This window comes from Pseudophryne corroboree, chromosome 11 (genome assembly GCF_028390025.1).
Source record: "Pseudophryne corroboree isolate aPseCor3 chromosome 11, aPseCor3.hap2, whole genome shotgun sequence".
In the NCBI taxonomy this organism is placed as follows: domain Eukaryota; kingdom Metazoa; phylum Chordata; class Amphibia; order Anura; family Myobatrachidae; genus Pseudophryne; species Pseudophryne corroboree.
Genome location: NC_086454.1, coordinates 69,590,388 through 69,607,168, shown reverse-complemented (window position 1 = coordinate 69,607,168; position 16,781 = coordinate 69,590,388). Strand labels below are relative to the sequence as shown.

At 31.6% G+C, this 16,781-nt stretch overlaps 12 non-coding genes across 12 annotated transcripts; all 12 read right to left on the bottom strand.

Moving 5' to 3' along the window:
• Positions 1 to 652: 652 nt before the first annotated feature.
• TRNAT-AGU (transfer RNA threonine (anticodon AGU)) lies at positions 653 to 726 on the bottom strand. Its single transcript has one exon. It is a non-coding gene; the product is annotated as a tRNA-Thr (tRNA).
• An 839-nt stretch (positions 727 to 1,565) lies between these two features.
• TRNAT-AGU (transfer RNA threonine (anticodon AGU)) lies at positions 1,566 to 1,639 on the bottom strand. Its single transcript has one exon. It is a non-coding gene; the product is annotated as a tRNA-Thr (tRNA).
• Positions 1,640 to 2,466: 827 nt separating this feature from the next.
• TRNAT-AGU (transfer RNA threonine (anticodon AGU)) lies at positions 2,467 to 2,540 on the bottom strand. The gene has a single exon. It is a non-coding gene; the product is annotated as a tRNA-Thr (tRNA).
• Positions 2,541 to 4,284: 1,744 nt separating this feature from the next.
• TRNAT-AGU (transfer RNA threonine (anticodon AGU)) lies at positions 4,285 to 4,358 on the bottom strand. The gene has a single exon. It is a non-coding gene; the product is annotated as a tRNA-Thr (tRNA).
• An 840-nt stretch (positions 4,359 to 5,198) lies between these two features.
• Positions 5,199 to 5,272, bottom strand: TRNAT-AGU (transfer RNA threonine (anticodon AGU)). The gene has a single exon. It is a non-coding gene; the product is annotated as a tRNA-Thr (tRNA).
• Positions 5,273 to 6,101: 829 nt separating this feature from the next.
• Positions 6,102 to 6,175, bottom strand: TRNAT-AGU (transfer RNA threonine (anticodon AGU)). Its single transcript has one exon. It is a non-coding gene; the product is annotated as a tRNA-Thr (tRNA).
• A 1,743-nt stretch (positions 6,176 to 7,918) lies between these two features.
• On the bottom strand, positions 7,919 to 7,992 carry TRNAT-AGU (transfer RNA threonine (anticodon AGU)). Its single transcript has one exon. It is a non-coding gene; the product is annotated as a tRNA-Thr (tRNA).
• An 840-nt stretch (positions 7,993 to 8,832) lies between these two features.
• On the bottom strand, positions 8,833 to 8,906 carry TRNAT-AGU (transfer RNA threonine (anticodon AGU)). The gene has a single exon. It is a non-coding gene; the product is annotated as a tRNA-Thr (tRNA).
• Positions 8,907 to 9,735: 829 nt separating this feature from the next.
• TRNAT-AGU (transfer RNA threonine (anticodon AGU)) lies at positions 9,736 to 9,809 on the bottom strand. Its single transcript has one exon. It is a non-coding gene; the product is annotated as a tRNA-Thr (tRNA).
• Positions 9,810 to 10,649: 840 nt separating this feature from the next.
• TRNAT-AGU (transfer RNA threonine (anticodon AGU)) lies at positions 10,650 to 10,723 on the bottom strand. The gene has a single exon. It is a non-coding gene; the product is annotated as a tRNA-Thr (tRNA).
• An 830-nt stretch (positions 10,724 to 11,553) lies between these two features.
• TRNAT-AGU (transfer RNA threonine (anticodon AGU)) lies at positions 11,554 to 11,627 on the bottom strand. The gene has a single exon. It is a non-coding gene; the product is annotated as a tRNA-Thr (tRNA).
• Positions 11,628 to 12,467: 840 nt separating this feature from the next.
• TRNAT-AGU (transfer RNA threonine (anticodon AGU)) lies at positions 12,468 to 12,541 on the bottom strand. The gene has a single exon. It is a non-coding gene; the product is annotated as a tRNA-Thr (tRNA).
• Positions 12,542 to 16,781: the final 4,240 nt, after the last annotated feature.

Genomic DNA, 16,781 nt, shown 5'->3' with positions numbered 1-16,781 from the left:
CTTACAATGTTTGTTCAAGTCACTTGTTAATATGCTTTATTGTAATAGATATTATGGCGTTCTTATTAATGTAGTCATCCCTGGGAAATTAAAGTCAGTCTATTGTTGGTACTCATACAGTTAAAAAGTAATCGTGAAATGAAAACATGAGATCTCAATGATAGAATTATTGTTAACATTTTATCTAGAAGCTTGCTCAATAAATGGAAAGATTTATTTCTGGAATTGCTTTCCTAACACAATATTGTTTATGTTAAGTAACAAATAATCCATTATTTTCTATTGCTCCCTAAACTCTGATGACTAAATTGTCTGTCAATTTATCTTGAGAAATTCACATTGTTACTGACTTTTGTTTAAACATTTCCTCTGACTGGACACCATATTGTTCCTGGAGATTGCTCAGACATGATGATTGGCAATTTCTGGAATTCTTTTCTAGTTACCTTGGCATCAATTTACTTCTACAAAATAACTGATATTAAAAAAGGGGAATATTGCATTTTTTGTGTTTTCTGATTTGGACTGTATCTAGAAATGTGGTACATATTACTGAACATGTGAGAAAGGGTAAAGGCTGCTGAAGCATTCACATGTCTTTTTGTGATGAATTATCAACAAACTATGTTCTGAGTTGATGAAAATAAATGAAAGGCGCTGCTGAGATTTGAACTCAGGATCTCCTGTTTACTAAACAGGCGCTTTAACTAACTAAGCCACAGCACCACATGATGCCCTAAAGCTTCACAAAGAAAAATGATATATCTAAGATATGCTATTTGGTAACAATTTTTGATATTCTTATAACTATTGCTTCATCAATTTTTCAAACCGGTGGAAATTTAGAGTATAAATAGAAAGTTGTATTCTCTCTTTTCATTCATGATTTACAGCACCTTCATTCTTAAAATATCTTGTCAAAGTAATTATCTAATTTTTTTAGCACTTTTATTGATTTCTCTGTAAGTAATGCTACATGGGAATAAATGTCAATTAATTTTTGATATTCAGAAAACAAAAACATGTAGTAAAATTAAGAACTCTGTTTTAAAAAGTCAGAATTATGGTTAGCATTCTTTATTGATGCTTTTTCAAGAGAAGTTTAGCTTTTCATCAAGAAGTATTTTCCTAACACAATTTTAAGGATGTTATGGAAATAAATATGGGTTAAATGTCAATGATTCTCTAGCTATGATGACTAAACTGACTCTCAAATTACTGTACCTTGGGAAACTTACTTTTTTACAGACATTTTAACACTTTCTGTGTTATTCTCTTTTTAATGTACTCTAAATTAATCTTGCAGTTTACCCAATATGATGAAGGCTATTTTGTAAAAATTCATCTATTTACCTTAACATAGGCATATTTCTACAAATTAACTTATGTTGAAATAGGGTGAAGTTTTGTTGTTTGTCGTCTTCTGACATGGATGGCATCTTTAAACTTTTTTACATTGGTGACCAAATGTGCCAAAGTGAAAGCAGATAAAGGTTTTACACATCTTATTTTGTTATGCATCAACAAAAAACTACATACTGGTGTGATAAAAAGGTATCAAGCAAAGGTACTGCTGAGATATGAACTCAGGATCTCCTGTTTACTAGACAGGCACTTTAACCAACTAAGCCACAGCACCGCTTGCACTGCCTTACATATAATGACAAATTATATGTCTAAAGTATAATATTTTTTATTATTTTTATATATTTTTTTGAAACTAGTATTTTATTAATTCTTTAAACAGTTGGAAACTTACAGTAAGTTATATAATGCTTTTTTCTCCTTTATTTTGTATATACAGGCCCTACATTCTTACAATGTTTGTTCAAGTCACTTGTTTATATGCTTTATTATAATAGATATTATGGCGTTCTTATTAATGTAGTCATCCCTGGGAAATTAAAGTCAGTCTATAGTTGGTACTCATACAGTTAAAAAGTAATCGTGAAATGAAAACATGAGATCTCAATGATAGAATTATTGTTAACATTTTATCTAGAAGCTTGCTCAATAAATGGAAAGATTTATTTCTGGAATTGCTTTCCTAACACAATATTGTTTATGTTAAGTAACAAATAATCCATTATTTTCTATTGCTCCCTAAACTCTGATGACTAAATTGTCTATCAATTTATCTTGAGAAATTCACATTGTTACTGACTTTTGTTTAAACATTTCCTCTGACTGGACACCATATTGTTCCTGGAGATTGCTCAGACATGATGATTGGCAATTTCTGGAATTCTTTTCTAGTTACCTTGGCATCAATTTACTTCTACAAAATAACTGATATTAAAAAAGGGGAATATTGCATTTTTTGTGTTTTCTGATTTGGACTGTATCTAGAAATGTGATACATATTACTGAACATGTGAGAAAGGGTAAAGGCTGCTGAAGCATTCACATGTCTTTTTGTGATGAATTATCAACAAACTATGTTCTGAGTTGATGAAAATAAATGAAAGGCGCTGCTGAGATTTGAACTCAGGATCTCCTGTTTACTAAACAGGCGCTTTAACCAACTAAGCCACAGCACCACATGATGCCATAGAGCTTCACAAAGAAAAATTATATATCTAAGATATGCTATTTGGTAACAATTTTTGATATTCTTATAACTATTGCTTCATCAATTTTTCAAACCGGTGGAAATTTAGAGTATAAATAGAAAGTTGTGTTCTCTCTTTTCATTCATGATTTACAGCACCTTCATTCTTAAAATATCTTGTCAAAGTAATTTTCTAATTTTTTTTAGCACTTTTATTGATTTCTCTGTAAGTAATGCTACATGGGAATAAATGTCAATTAATTTTTGATATTCAGAAAACAAAAACATGTAGTAAAATTAAGAACTCTGTTTTAAAAAGTCAGAATTATGGTTAGCATTCTTTATTGATGCTTTTTCAAGAGAAGTTTAGCTTTTCATCAAGAAGTATTTTCCTAACACAATTTTAAGGATGTTATGGAAATAAATATGGGTTAAATGTCAATGATTCTCTAGCTATGATGACTAAACTGACTCTCAAATTACTGTACCTTGGGAAACTTACTTTTTTACAGACATTTTAACACTTTCTGTGTTATTCTCTTTTTAATGTACTCTAAATTAATTTTGCAGTTTACCCAATATGATGAAGGCTATTTTGTAAAAATTAATCTATTTACCTTAACATAGGCATATTTCTACAAATTAACTTATGTTGAAATAGGGTGAAGTTTTGTTGTTTGTCGTCTTCTGACATGGATGGCATCTTTAAACTTTTTTACATTGGTGACCAAATGTGCCAAAGTTAAAGCAGATAAAGGTTTTACACATCTTATTTTGTTATGCATCAACAAAAAACTACATACTGGTGTGATAAAAAGGTATCAAGCAAAGGTACTGCTGAGATATGAACTCAGGATCTCCTGTTTACTAGACAAGCACTTTAAACAACTAAACCACAGCACCACTTGCACTGCCTTACATATAATGACAAATTATATGTCTAAAGTATAATATTTTTTATTATTTTTATATATATTTTTGATACTAGTATTTTATTAATTCTTTAAACAGTTGGAAACTTACAGTAAGTTATATAATGCTTTTTTCTCCTTTATTTTGTATATACAGGCCCTACATTCTTACAATATCTTGTTCAAGTCACTTGTTAATATGCTTTATTGTAATAGATATTATGGCGTTCTTATTAATGTAGTCATCCCTGGGAAATTAAAGTCAGTCTATTGTTGGTACTCATACAGTTAAAAAGTAATCGTGAAATGAAAACATGAGATCTTAATGATAGAATTATTGTTAACATTTTATCTGGAAGCTTGCTCAATAAATGGAAAGATTTATTTTTGCAATTGCTTTCCTAACACAATATTGTTTATGTTAAGTAACAAATAATCCATTATTTTCTATTGCTCCCCAAACTCTGATGACTAAATTGTCTATCAATTTATCTTGAGAAACTCACATTGTTACTGACTTTTGTTTAAACATTTCCTCTGACTGGACACCATATTGTTCCTGGAGATTGCTCAGACATGATGATTGGCAATTTCTGGAATTCTTTTCTAGTTACCTTGGCATCAATTTACTTCTACAAAATAACTGATATTAAAAAAGGGGAATATTGCATTTTTTTTGTGTTTTCTGATTTGGACTGTATCTAGAAATGTGGTACATATTACTGAACATGTGAGAAAGGGTAAAGGCTGCTGAAGCATTCACGTGTCTTTTTGTGATGAATTATCAACAAACTATGTTCTGAGTTGATGAAAATAAATGAAAGGCGCTGCTGAGATTTGAACTCAGGATCTCCTGTTTACTAGACAGGTGCTTTAACCAACTAAGCCACAGCACCACATGATGCCCTAGAGCTTCACAAAGAAAAATGATATATCTAAGATATGCTATTTGGTAACAATTTTTGATATTCTTATAACTATTGCTTCATCAATTATTCAAACCGGTGGAAATTTAGAGTATAAATAGAAAGTTGTGTTCTCTCTTTTCATTATTGATTTACAGCACCTTCATTCTTAAAATATCTTGTCAAAGTAATTTTCTAATTTTTTTTAGTACTTTTATTGATTTCTCTGTAAGTAATGCTACATGGGAATAAATGTCAATTAATTTTTGATATTCAGAAAACAAAAACATGTAGTAAAATTAAGAACTCTGTTTTAAAAAGTCAGAATTATGGTTAGCATTCTTTATTGATGCTTTTTCAAGAGAAGTTTAGCTTTTCATCAAGAAGTATTTTCCTAACACAATTTTAAGGATGTTATGGAAATAAATATGAGTTAAATGTCAATGATTCTCTAGCTATGATGTCTAAACTGACTCTCAAATTACTGTACCTTGGGAAACTTACTTTTTTACAGACATTTTAACACTTTCTGTGTTATTCTCTTTTTAATGTACTCTAAATTAATTTTGTAGTTTACCCAATATGATGAAGGCTATTTTGTAAAAATTCATCTATTTACCTTAACATAGGCATATTTCTACAAATTAACTTATGTTGAAATAGGGTGAAGTTTTGTTGTTTGTCGTCTTCTGACATGGATGGCATCTTTAAACTTTTTTACATTGGTGACCAAATGTGCCAAAGTGAAAGCAGATAAAGGTTTTACACATCTTATTGTGTTATGCATCAACAAAAAACTACATACTGGTGTGATAAAAAGGTATCAAGCAAAGGTACTGCTGAGATATGAACTCAGGATCTCCTGTTTACTAGACAGGCACTTTAACCAACTAAGCCACAGCACCACTTGCACTGCCTTACATATAATGACAAATTATATGTCTAAAGTATAATATTTTTTATTATTTTTATATATTTTTTTGATACTAGTATTTTATTAATTCTTTAAACAGTTGGAAACTTACAGTAAGTTATATAATGCTTTTTTCTCCTTTATTTTGTATATACAGGCCCTACATTCTTACAATATCTTGTTCAAGTCACTTGTTAATATGCTTTATTGTAATAGATATTATGGCGTTCTTATTAATGTAGTCATCCCTGGGAAATTAAAGTCAGTCTATTGTTGGTACTCATACAGTTAAAAAGTAATCGTGAAATGAAAACATGAGATCTCAATGATAGAATTATTGTTAACATTTTATCTGGAAGCTTGCTCAATAAATGGAAAGATTTATTTTTGCAATTGCTTTCCTAACACAATATTGTTTATGTTAAGTAACAAATAATCCATTATTTTCTATTGCTCCCTAAACTCTGATGACTAAATTGTCTATCAATTTATCTTGAGAAACTCACATTGTTACTGACTTTTGTTTAAACATTTCCTCTGACTGGACACCATATTGTTCCTGGAGATTGCTCAGACATGATGATTGGCAATTTCTGGAATTCTTTTCTAGTTACCTTGGCATCAATTTACTTCTACAAAATAACTGATATTAAAAAAGGGGAATATTGCATTTTTTTGTGTTTTCTGATTTGGACTGTATCTAGAAATGTGGTACATATTACTGAACATGTGAGAAAGGGTAAAGGCTGCTGAAGCATTCACGTGTCTTTTTGTGATGAATTATCAACAAACTATGTTCTGAGTTGATGAAAATAAATGAAAGGCGCTGCTGAGATTTGAACTCAGGATCTCCTGTTTACTAGACAGGCGCTTTAACCAACTAAGCCACAGCACCACATACTGCCCTAGAGCTTCACAAATAAAAATTATATATCTAAGATATGCTATTTGGTAACAATTTTTGATATTCTTATAACTATTGCTTCATCAATTTTTCAAACCGGTGGAAATTTAGAGTATAAATAGAAAGTTGTGTTCTCTCTTTTCATTCATAATTTACAGCACCTTCATTCTTAAATTAACTTGTCAAAGTAATTTTCTAATTTTTTTTAGCACTTTTATTGATTTCTCTGTAAGTAATGCTACATGGGAATAATGTCAATTAATTTTTGATATTTAGAAAACAAAAACATGTAGTAAAATTAAGAACTCTGTTTTAAAAAGTCAGAATTATGGTTAGCATTCTTTATTGATGCTTTTTCAAGAGAAGTTTAGCTTTTCATCAAGAAGTATTTTCCTAACACAATTTTAAGGATGTTATGGAAATAAATATGGGTTAAATGTCAATGATTCTCTAGCTATGATGACTAAACTGACTCTCAAATTACTGTACCTTGGGAAACTTACTTTTTTACAGACATTTTAACACTTTCTGTGTTATTCTCTTTTTAATGTACTCTAAATTAATTTTGCAGTTTACCCAATATGATGAAGGCTATTTTGTAAAAATTCATCTATTTACCTTAACATAGGCATATTTCTACAAATTAACTTATGTTGAAATAGGGTGAAGTTTTGTTGTTTGTCGTCTTCTGACATGGATGGCATCTTTAAACTTTTTTACATTGGTGACCAAATGTGCCAAAGTGAAAGCAGATAAAGGTTTTACACATCTTATTTTGTTATGCATCAACAAAAAACTACATACTGGTGTGATAAAAAGGTATCAAGCAAAGGTACTGCTGAGATATGAACTCAGGATCTCCTGTTTACTAGACAGGCACTTTAAACAACTAAACCACAGCACCACTTGCACTGCCTTACATATAATGACAAATTATATGTCTAAAGTATAATATTTTTTATTATTTTTATATATATTTTTGATACTAGTATTTTATTAATTCTTTAAACAGTTGGAAACTTACAGTAAGTTATATAATGCTTTTTTCTCCTTTATTTTGTATATACAGGCCCTACATTCTTACAATATCTTGTTCAAGTCACTTGTTAATATGCTTTATTGTAATAGATATTATGGCGTTCTTATTAATGTAGTCATCCCTGGGAAATTAAAGTCAGTCTATTGTTGGTACTCATACAGTTAAAAAGTAATCGTGAAATGAAAACATGAGATCTTAATGATAGAATTATTGTTAACATTTTATCTGGAAGCTTGCTCAATAAATGGAAAGATTTATTTTTGCAATTGCTTTCCTAACACAATATTGTTTATGTTAAGTAACAAATAATCCATTATTTTCTATTGCTCCCCAAACTCTGATGACTAAATTGTCTATCAATTTATCTTGAGAAACTCACATTGTTACTGACTTTTGTTTAAACATTTCCTCTGACTGGACACCATATTGTTCCTGGAGATTGCTCAGACATGATGATTGGCAATTTCTGGAATTCTTTTCTAGTTACCTTGGCATCAATTTACTTCTACAAAATAACTGATATTAAAAAAGGGGAATATTGCATTTTTTTTGTGTTTTCTGATTTGGACTGTATCTAGAAATGTGGTACATATTACTGAACATGTGAGAAAGGGTAAAGGCTGCTGAAGCATTCACGTGTCTTTTTGTGATGAATTATCAACAAACTATGTTCTGAGTTGATGAAAATAAATGAAAGGCGCTGCTGAGATTTGAACTCAGGATCTCCTGTTTACTAGACAGGTGCTTTAACCAACTAAGCCACAGCACCACATGATGCCCTAGAGCTTCACAAAGAAAAATGATATATCTAAGATATGCTATTTGGTAACAATTTTTGATATTCTTATAACTATTGTTTCATCAATTATTCAAACCGGTGGAAATTTAGAGTATAAATAGAAAGTTGTGTTCTCTCTTTTCATTATTGATTTACAGCACCTTCATTCTTAAAATATCTTGTCAAAGTAATTTTCTAATTTTTTTTAGTACTTTTATTGATTTCTCTGTAAGTAATGCTACATGGGAATAAATGTCAATTAATTTTTGATATTCAGAAAACAAAAACATGTAGTAAAATTAAGAACTCTGTTTTAAAAAGTCAGAATTATGGTTAGCATTCTTTATTGATGCTTTTTCAAGAGAAGTTTAGCTTTTCATCAAGAAGTATTTTCCTAACACAATTTTAAGGATGTTATGGAAATAAATATGAGTTAAATGTCAATGATTCTCTAGCTATGATGTCTAAACTGACTCTCAAATTACTGTACCTTGGGAAACTTACTTTTTTACAGACATTTTAACACTTTCTGTGTTATTCTCTTTTTAATGTACTCTAAATTAATTTTGTAGTTTACCCAATATGATGAAGGCTATTTTGTAAAAATTCATCTATTTACCTTAACATAGGCATATTTCTACAAATTAACTTATGTTGAAATAGGGTGAAGTTTTGTTGTTTGTCGTCTTCTGACATGGATGGCATCTTTAAACTTTTTTACATTGGTGACCAAATGTGCCAAAGTGAAAGCAGATAAAGGTTTTACACATCTTATTGTGTTATGCATCAACAAAAAACTACATACTGGTGTGATAAAAAGGTATCAAGCAAAGGTACTGCTGAGATATGAACTCAGGATCTCCTGTTTACTAGACAGGCACTTTAACCAACTAAGCCACAGCACCACTTGCACTGCCTTACATATAATGACAAATTATATGTCTAAAGTATAATATTTTTTATTATTTTTATATATTTTTTTGATACTAGTATTTTATTAATTCTTTAAACAGTTGGAAACTTACAGTAAGTTATATAATGCTTTTTTCTCCTTTATTTTGTATATACAGGCCCTACATTCTTACAATATCTTGTTCAAGTCACTTGTTAATATGCTTTATTGTAATAGATATTATGGCGTTCTTATTAATGTAGTCATCCCTGGGAAATTAAAGTCAGTCTATTGTTGGTACTCATACAGTTAAAAAGTAATCGTGAAATGAAAACATGAGATCTCAATGATAGAATTATTGTTAACATTTTATCTGGAAGCTTGCTCAATAAATGGAAAGATTTATTTTTGCAATTGCTTTCCTAACACAATATTGTTTATGTTAAGTAACAAATAATCCATTATTTTCTATTGCTCCCTAAACTCTGATGACTAAATTGTCTATCAATTTATCTTGAGAAACTCACATTGTTACTGACTTTTGTTTAAACATTTCCTCTGACTGGACACCATATTGTTCCTGGAGATTGCTCAGACATGATGATTGGCAATTTCTGGAATTCTTTTCTAGTTACCTTGGCATCAATTTACTTCTACAAAATAACTGATATTAAAAAAGGGGAATATTGCATTTTTTTGTGTTTTCTGATTTGGACTGTATCTAGAAATGTGGTACATATTACTGAACATGTGAGAAAGGGTAAAGGCTGCTGAAGCATTCACGTGTCTTTTTGTGATGAATTATCAACAAACTATGTTCTGAGTTGATGAAAATAAATGAAAGGCGCTGCTGAGATTTGAACTCAGGATCTCCTGTTTACTAGACAGGCGCTTTAACCAACTAAGCCACAGCACCACATACTGCCCTAGAGCTTCACAAATAAAAATTATATATCTAAGATATGCTATTTGGTAACAATTTTTGATATTCTTATAACTATTGCTTCATCAATTTTTCAAACCGGTGGAAATTTAGAGTATAAATAGAAAGTTGTGTTCTCTCTTTTCATTCATAATTTACAGCACCTTCATTCTTAAATTAACTTGTCAAAGTAATTTTCTAATTTTTTTTTAGCACTTTTATTGATTTCTCTGTAAGTAATGCTACATGGGAATAATGTCAATTAATTTTTGATATTTAGAAAACAAAAACATGTAGTAAAATTAAGAACTCTGTTTTAAAAAGTCAGAATTATGGTTAGCATTCTTTATTGATGCTTTTTCAAGAGAAGTTTAGCTTTTCATCAAGAAGTATTTTCCTAACACAATTTTAAGGATGTTATGGAAATAAATATGGGTTAAATGTCAATGATTCTCTAGCTATGATGACTAAACTGACTCTCAAATTACTGTACCTTGGGAAACTTACTTTTTTACAGACATTTTAACACTTTCTGTGTTATTCTCTTTTTAATGTACTCTAAATTAATTTTGCAGTTTACCCAATATGATGAAGGCTATTTTGTAAAAATTCATCTATTTACCTTAACATAGGCATATTTCTACAAATTAACTTATGTTGAAATAGGGTGAAGTTTTGTTGTTTGTCGTCTTCTGACATGGATGGCATCTTTAAACTTTTTTACATTGGTGACCAAATGTGCCAAAGTGAAAGCAGATAAAGGTTTTACACATCTTATTTTGTTATGCATCAACAAAAAACTACATACTGGTGTGATAAAAAGGTATCAAGCAAAGGTACTGCTGAGATATGAACTCAGGATCTCCTGTTTACTAGACAGGCACTTTAACCAACTAAGCCACAGCACCACTTGCACTGCCTTACATATAATGACAAATTATATGTCTAAAGTATAATATTTTTTATTATTTTTATATATTTTTTTGAAACTAGTATTTTATTAATTCTTTAAACAGTTGGAAACTTACAGTAAGTTATATAATGCTTTTTTCTCCTTTATTTTGTATATACAGGCCCTACATTCTTACAATATCTTGTTCAAGTCACTTGTTAATATGCTTTATTGTAATAGATATTATGGCGTTCCTATTAATGTAGTCATCCCTGGGAAATTAAAGTCAGTCTATTGTTGGTACTCATACAGTTAAAAAGTAATCGTGAAATGAAAACATGAGATCTCAATGATAGAATTATTGTTAACATTTTATCTGGAAGCTTGCTCAATAAATGGAAATATTTATTTTTGCAATTGCTTTCCTAACACAATATTGTTTATGTTAAGTAACAAATAATCCATTATTTTCTATTGCTCCCTAAACTCTGATGACAAAATTGTCTATCAATTTATCTTGAGAAACTCACATTGTTACTGACTTTTGTTTAAACATTTCCTCTGACTGGACACCATATTGTTCCTGGAGATTGCTCAGACATGATGATTGGCAATTTCTGGAATTCTTTTCTAGTTACCTTGGCATCAATTTACTTCTACAAAATAACTGATATTAAAAAAGGGGAATATTGCATTTTTTTGTGTTTTCTGATTTGGACTGTATCTAGAAATGTGGTACATATTACTGAACATGTGAGAAAGGGTAAAGGCTGCTGAAGCATTCACATGTCTTTTTGTGATGAATTATCAACAAACTATGTTCTGAGTTGATAAAAAATAAATGAAAGGCGCTGCTGAGATTTGAACTCAGGATCTCCTGTTTACTAGACAGGCGCTTTAACCAACTAAGCCACAGCACCACATGATGCCCTGGAGCTTCACAAAGAAAAATGATATATCTAAGATATGCTATTTGGTAACAATTTTTGATATTCTTATAACTATTGCTTTATCAATTTTTCAAACCGGTGGATATTTAGAGTATAAATAGAAAGTTGGGTTCTCTCTTTTCATTCATGATTTACAGCACCTTCATTCTTAAAATATCTTGTCAAAGTAATTTTCTAATTTTTTTTAAGCACTTTTATTGATTTCTCTGTAAGTAATGCTACATGGGAATAATGTCAATTAATTTTTGATATTCAGAAAACAAAAACATGTAGTAAAATTAAGAACTCTGTTTTAAAAAGTCAGAATTATGGTTAGCATTCTTTATTGATGCTTTTTCAAGAGAAGTTTAGCTATTCATCAAGAAGTATTTTCCTAACACAATTTTAAGGATGTTATGGAAATAAATATGGGTTAAATGTCAATGATTCTCTAGCTATGATGACTAAACTGACTCTCAAATTACTGTACCTTGGGAAACTTACTTTTTTACAGACATTTTAACACTTTCTGTGTTATTCTCTTTTTAATGTACTCTAAATTAATTTTGCAGTTTACCCAATATGATGAAGGCTATTTTGTAAAAATTCATCTATTTACCTTAACATAGGCATATTTCTACAAATTAACTTATGTTGAAATAGGGTGAAGTTTTGTTGTTTGTCGTCTTCTGACATGGATGGCATCTTTAAACTTTTTTACATTGGTGACCAAATGTGCCAAAGTGAAAGCAGATAAAGGTTTTACACATCTTATTTTGTTATGCATCAACAAAAAACTACATACTGGTGTGATAAAAAGGTATCAAGCAAAGGTACTGCTGAGATATGAACTCAGGATCTCCTGTTTACTAGACAGGCACTTTAACCAACTAAGCCACAGCACCACTTGCACTGCCTTACATATAATGACAAATTATATGTCTAAAGTATAATATTTTTTATTATTTTTAGATATTTTTTTGAAACTAGTATTTTATTAATTCTTTAAACAGTTGGAAACTTACAGTAAGTTATATAATGCTTTTTTCTCCTTTATTTTGTATATACAGGCCCTACATTCTTACAATGTTTGTTCAAGTCACTTGTTAATATGCTTTATTGTAATAGATATTATGGCGTTCTTATTAATGTAGTCATCCCTGGGAAATTAAAGTCAGTCTATTGTTGGTACTCATACAGTTAAAAAGTAATCGTGAAATGAAAACATGAGATCTCAATGCTAGAATTATTGTTAACATTTTATCTGGAAGCTTGCTCGATAAATGGAAAGATTTATTTCTGGAATTGCTTTCCTAACACAATATTGTTTATGTTAAGTAACAAATAATCCATTATTTTCTATTGCTCCCTAAACTCTGATGACTAAATTGTCTACAAAAAGAGAAGAGATCGTCCTGCACTGCCGTAGACAGTATGTAAATAAGTATCAAAGTGTTTATGTAGAGACCAACAATAGAGAATTAGTCAAATGGAAAAGATCCTTGGTATCGAAAAGTAACACTGTTGGCGGTGCACCCCGGAGGAAAATATGACAATTTAATCACAGAAAAGGGTATCCCAAGGGAAAGGATTTGGGATAAAGAAGTTTACCTCTTTGTGGGGGCACTCATTTGAAATATTTCGTATTTATTGTTTAATATTTAGCTTTTAATAGGTCATTTAAAAAATTATGTATAGATAATTGCAAATCACCCTTAAGGAAGAGCTATATAAAACAGCATATGGTGAGGAAAAAAGTGTATTCATCAATAATTTAGTGAGAAAAATTCCTATTATGTTATATTACCTCGGGTGAAAATATCAAAAAAGATCGAAACATACCCGGTATAAACTTCGTTGATCATATGTGGTTGTGTCCCATGTACTCCTGTAAGGAAAACATTAACCTAGAAGGAGGAAAAGGTAACACATCCCAGAAGGCGCTTTGACCGCAGTTCTCCTGGTTTAAACAGTTCCTATCGCAATTTATAATATAATTTTGCGTTTAATCTTAGCAACTGTGGTTATTCTATTGCCACATACTTCAATTGCTGTAGAAGGGAAATCCTAATAATTTGAATATCAGTTTTGAAATATCAGGTATTCACCTTCCAGGTCAGCCGGTCATACCAACAATTTGAAGGACGTACCATAATTCCTGCTCTCAAATTACTGGAACCATATGGTAGGTCAGAAGTGACACCCGCCACTTCAAAAACAGAACTATGTATAACATATAATAAGCGACCATAAATTGCAATAACCATGTACCCTAGATCACAAACAGTTGTTCCTAAATTAGTTCATACACTGGTATTATGAGATCTAGGTCAACTTAAAGCACACTTAATAGGATAGTAAATATCACCTAATTTGTAGATATCACAGTTCTGAGACAAACAATGGCAATCAAAACAAGTTAATACAAGGCAAAGTAAGGACCCCGTTCCATTGCTCCTGGTAACATCTACTGCCTTCCCATGTGCGCATTAAAACACAGTGAATGGGAGGTGAGAGTATTGACCGGGACGGTACCGGGTAGAAGAAAGAAAGGGTGTTTCTGCTGTCGTGCGCTCTCATGCTCTGGAGTCCTGGTGATAATTATATCATTGCAGGGCTACAGGCATAATCGCAGCACGATGAGAGAACACTGAAAATACCTTAGTGATTCTCAATATGGTTCCAATGTGTGGCAATTATATATGTCAAGTTGGTATTGTAGACCGGGCAACGAATCAGCAAAACCGGGTGATTGGCTCTTGCTACCACACGTGCATAGGGAAACTGTCCTAAACAGAAGTCTTTAATGATGTAGAATTAGTTCTTGATATTACAACAGTCACTGTCTCCCCATATATATCTGCATCTACTGGAGCAACATATATGTTGGGGCTCCGGCGGGTAGTGAATCCCCGCGTATCGGGTATCCGATTTCTGCTCTGCTGAATTCTTTGCAGTGAGTGGCTGATAGTCTAATATAAATATATAGTGTTACCCGCAAAGAATGTATAGAATTTAAACAGAGCAGTGTCCGTGCTGTGGCTGCAGCAATCTTCCATGTAGCAAGTCTTCATGTATCTCTTACCAATACCCGTTAATTTGCTTGTGGAGACGGAATAGCTGGTATATAGTTGGACAGTTTGACAGAACAGTGTCCGCGCTGCGGCTGCAGTGAGTGGCGTCTCCCACGTAGCGGGTCTCTAAGTAGTTATGTCAGGTAGCCGGTAATTACATGAAGTGACGAGGTTGCTAGGCTGCGATGAGTTGGAAAAAGCAGTGTCTATGCTGCGGCTGCAGCAGGCAGCGTCTCCCTCGTGTCAAGTGTTCGTGTGTCTGTAGTAGATAGCCAGTAATTTATGTCAAATGACAGAATAGCTTGGTCTGAACGTACGTTTCACCCTCCTAGGGGCTTGATCACCAGATGCCTGCTTGGTGTAAAGGTACGTCTACTTTTAAACCTGGGCCAACCAATCGTACATGAGATTTATGATGAATGACGTGTCAAAAGACCAATAAGGGATGGTGACTGAACCAGGTGTGGTAGACAGGTAAATAGCACTGATGGTCACCAGGTGAGTAGCAGTTAAGCAATTATTTACAATTCTAATTGATTGCCTAATAGACATATCCTGATACTACTCTGGTGCAGAGAAAAACATCAGAGATGAGAAATAAATAGATAGGAGCTAATTAGTAGTACATGGAGAAAAAGACAGGGGTTGGAATCCTAAAATGAAAAATAATAAAATGAAAAATAATGATAATAGATAGTAAAAAATAATAAATAAAATAAAATAAAAAATATATAATAAAAAATATATAATAAAAAAATATAAATGATAAATAAAAATAAATAATAAAATATAAATAATAATAAAAATAAACAAATGATTTTGAAGAGATATTTATGTATATGTACATATATAAAGAGGACCTTCCACTTTCAGTGCAATAATTAATTAAATGCAATAAGATAATGTAGATATAAATGTTACCCAGGTTAAATTAACAAATTATTTTATAATGTGGATCTCAAGTGGATTAACAATAAAAAGAGATTATAGGGAGTAAATGGTATAGAAACATGAATTTAAACAAGTGTACTCAAAGGAGAATTGGAAAAAGGGAAAGAAAAAGTAATTAATATCCAAATTAATTTATTCTAATTTTCAAATCAATTTACATAATGTGAGATCAGTGTACTGTAAGTTATGTAATCGAAAAAAGGGATAACCTAATTGGGTACCAAAGTATAATGGATGGTAACATGTAAATTCCCATGGGACTACTGATTGATGATATGAGGGGAATGGATAAGAATGTCACCTAAACCATAAGATCTGAGGGAAAGAAAACTATCATACTGGTACAAAGAAGGGGAAAGATTCAGGTAGTCAGAAAGGCCGTGTAATTAATATTTTCATTAAGCCCTTTGGGTGAAATAGTACCAAGTTTAAAAATCCATTGGCTTTCCCTCCTAAGGAGTTCTTTCTGTATATCACCACCCCTGATCCCTAGATGGACCTGTTCCAATCCAAAGACTCGCAGACATTCCGTAGAGTCCTGGTGTACCATAGAAAAATGTCTAGCCACTGTTGAAAGTGGCTTGAATGCTTTCCGATCCCGGTCAGCATTTCTGATCGTGCCTATGTGTTCCAGGATGCGTTGCTTAAGCATCCTGGAGGTCATGCCCACATAGTAGATCTGGCATGTACATGTGATGCAATAAATAACATTCTTGGTCCTGCAATTGAAGAAATCTGTTATGGGGTGCTCCACTCCAAATTTATCCTTTATCATTATTTGTTGTTGAATGTGTTTGCAGGCCTTGCAGGTACCACAAGGAAAACTACCACGTACAGATGGTTTTCTTGGGGGTCTGTCCTCAAAGTGGCTCTTCACCAGTTTATCCTTCAAACTCGGTGAGCGTCTCCAACTCATGGAAACTCTATCCTTGAGAGTTGTCTATCAATTTATCTTGAGAAACTCACATTGTTACAGACTTTTGTTTAAACATTTCCTCTGACTGGACACCATATTGTTCCTGGAGATTGCTCAGACATGATGATTGTCAATTTCTGGAATTCTTTTCTAGTTACCTTGGCATCAATTTACTTCTACAAAATAACTGATATTAAAAAAGGG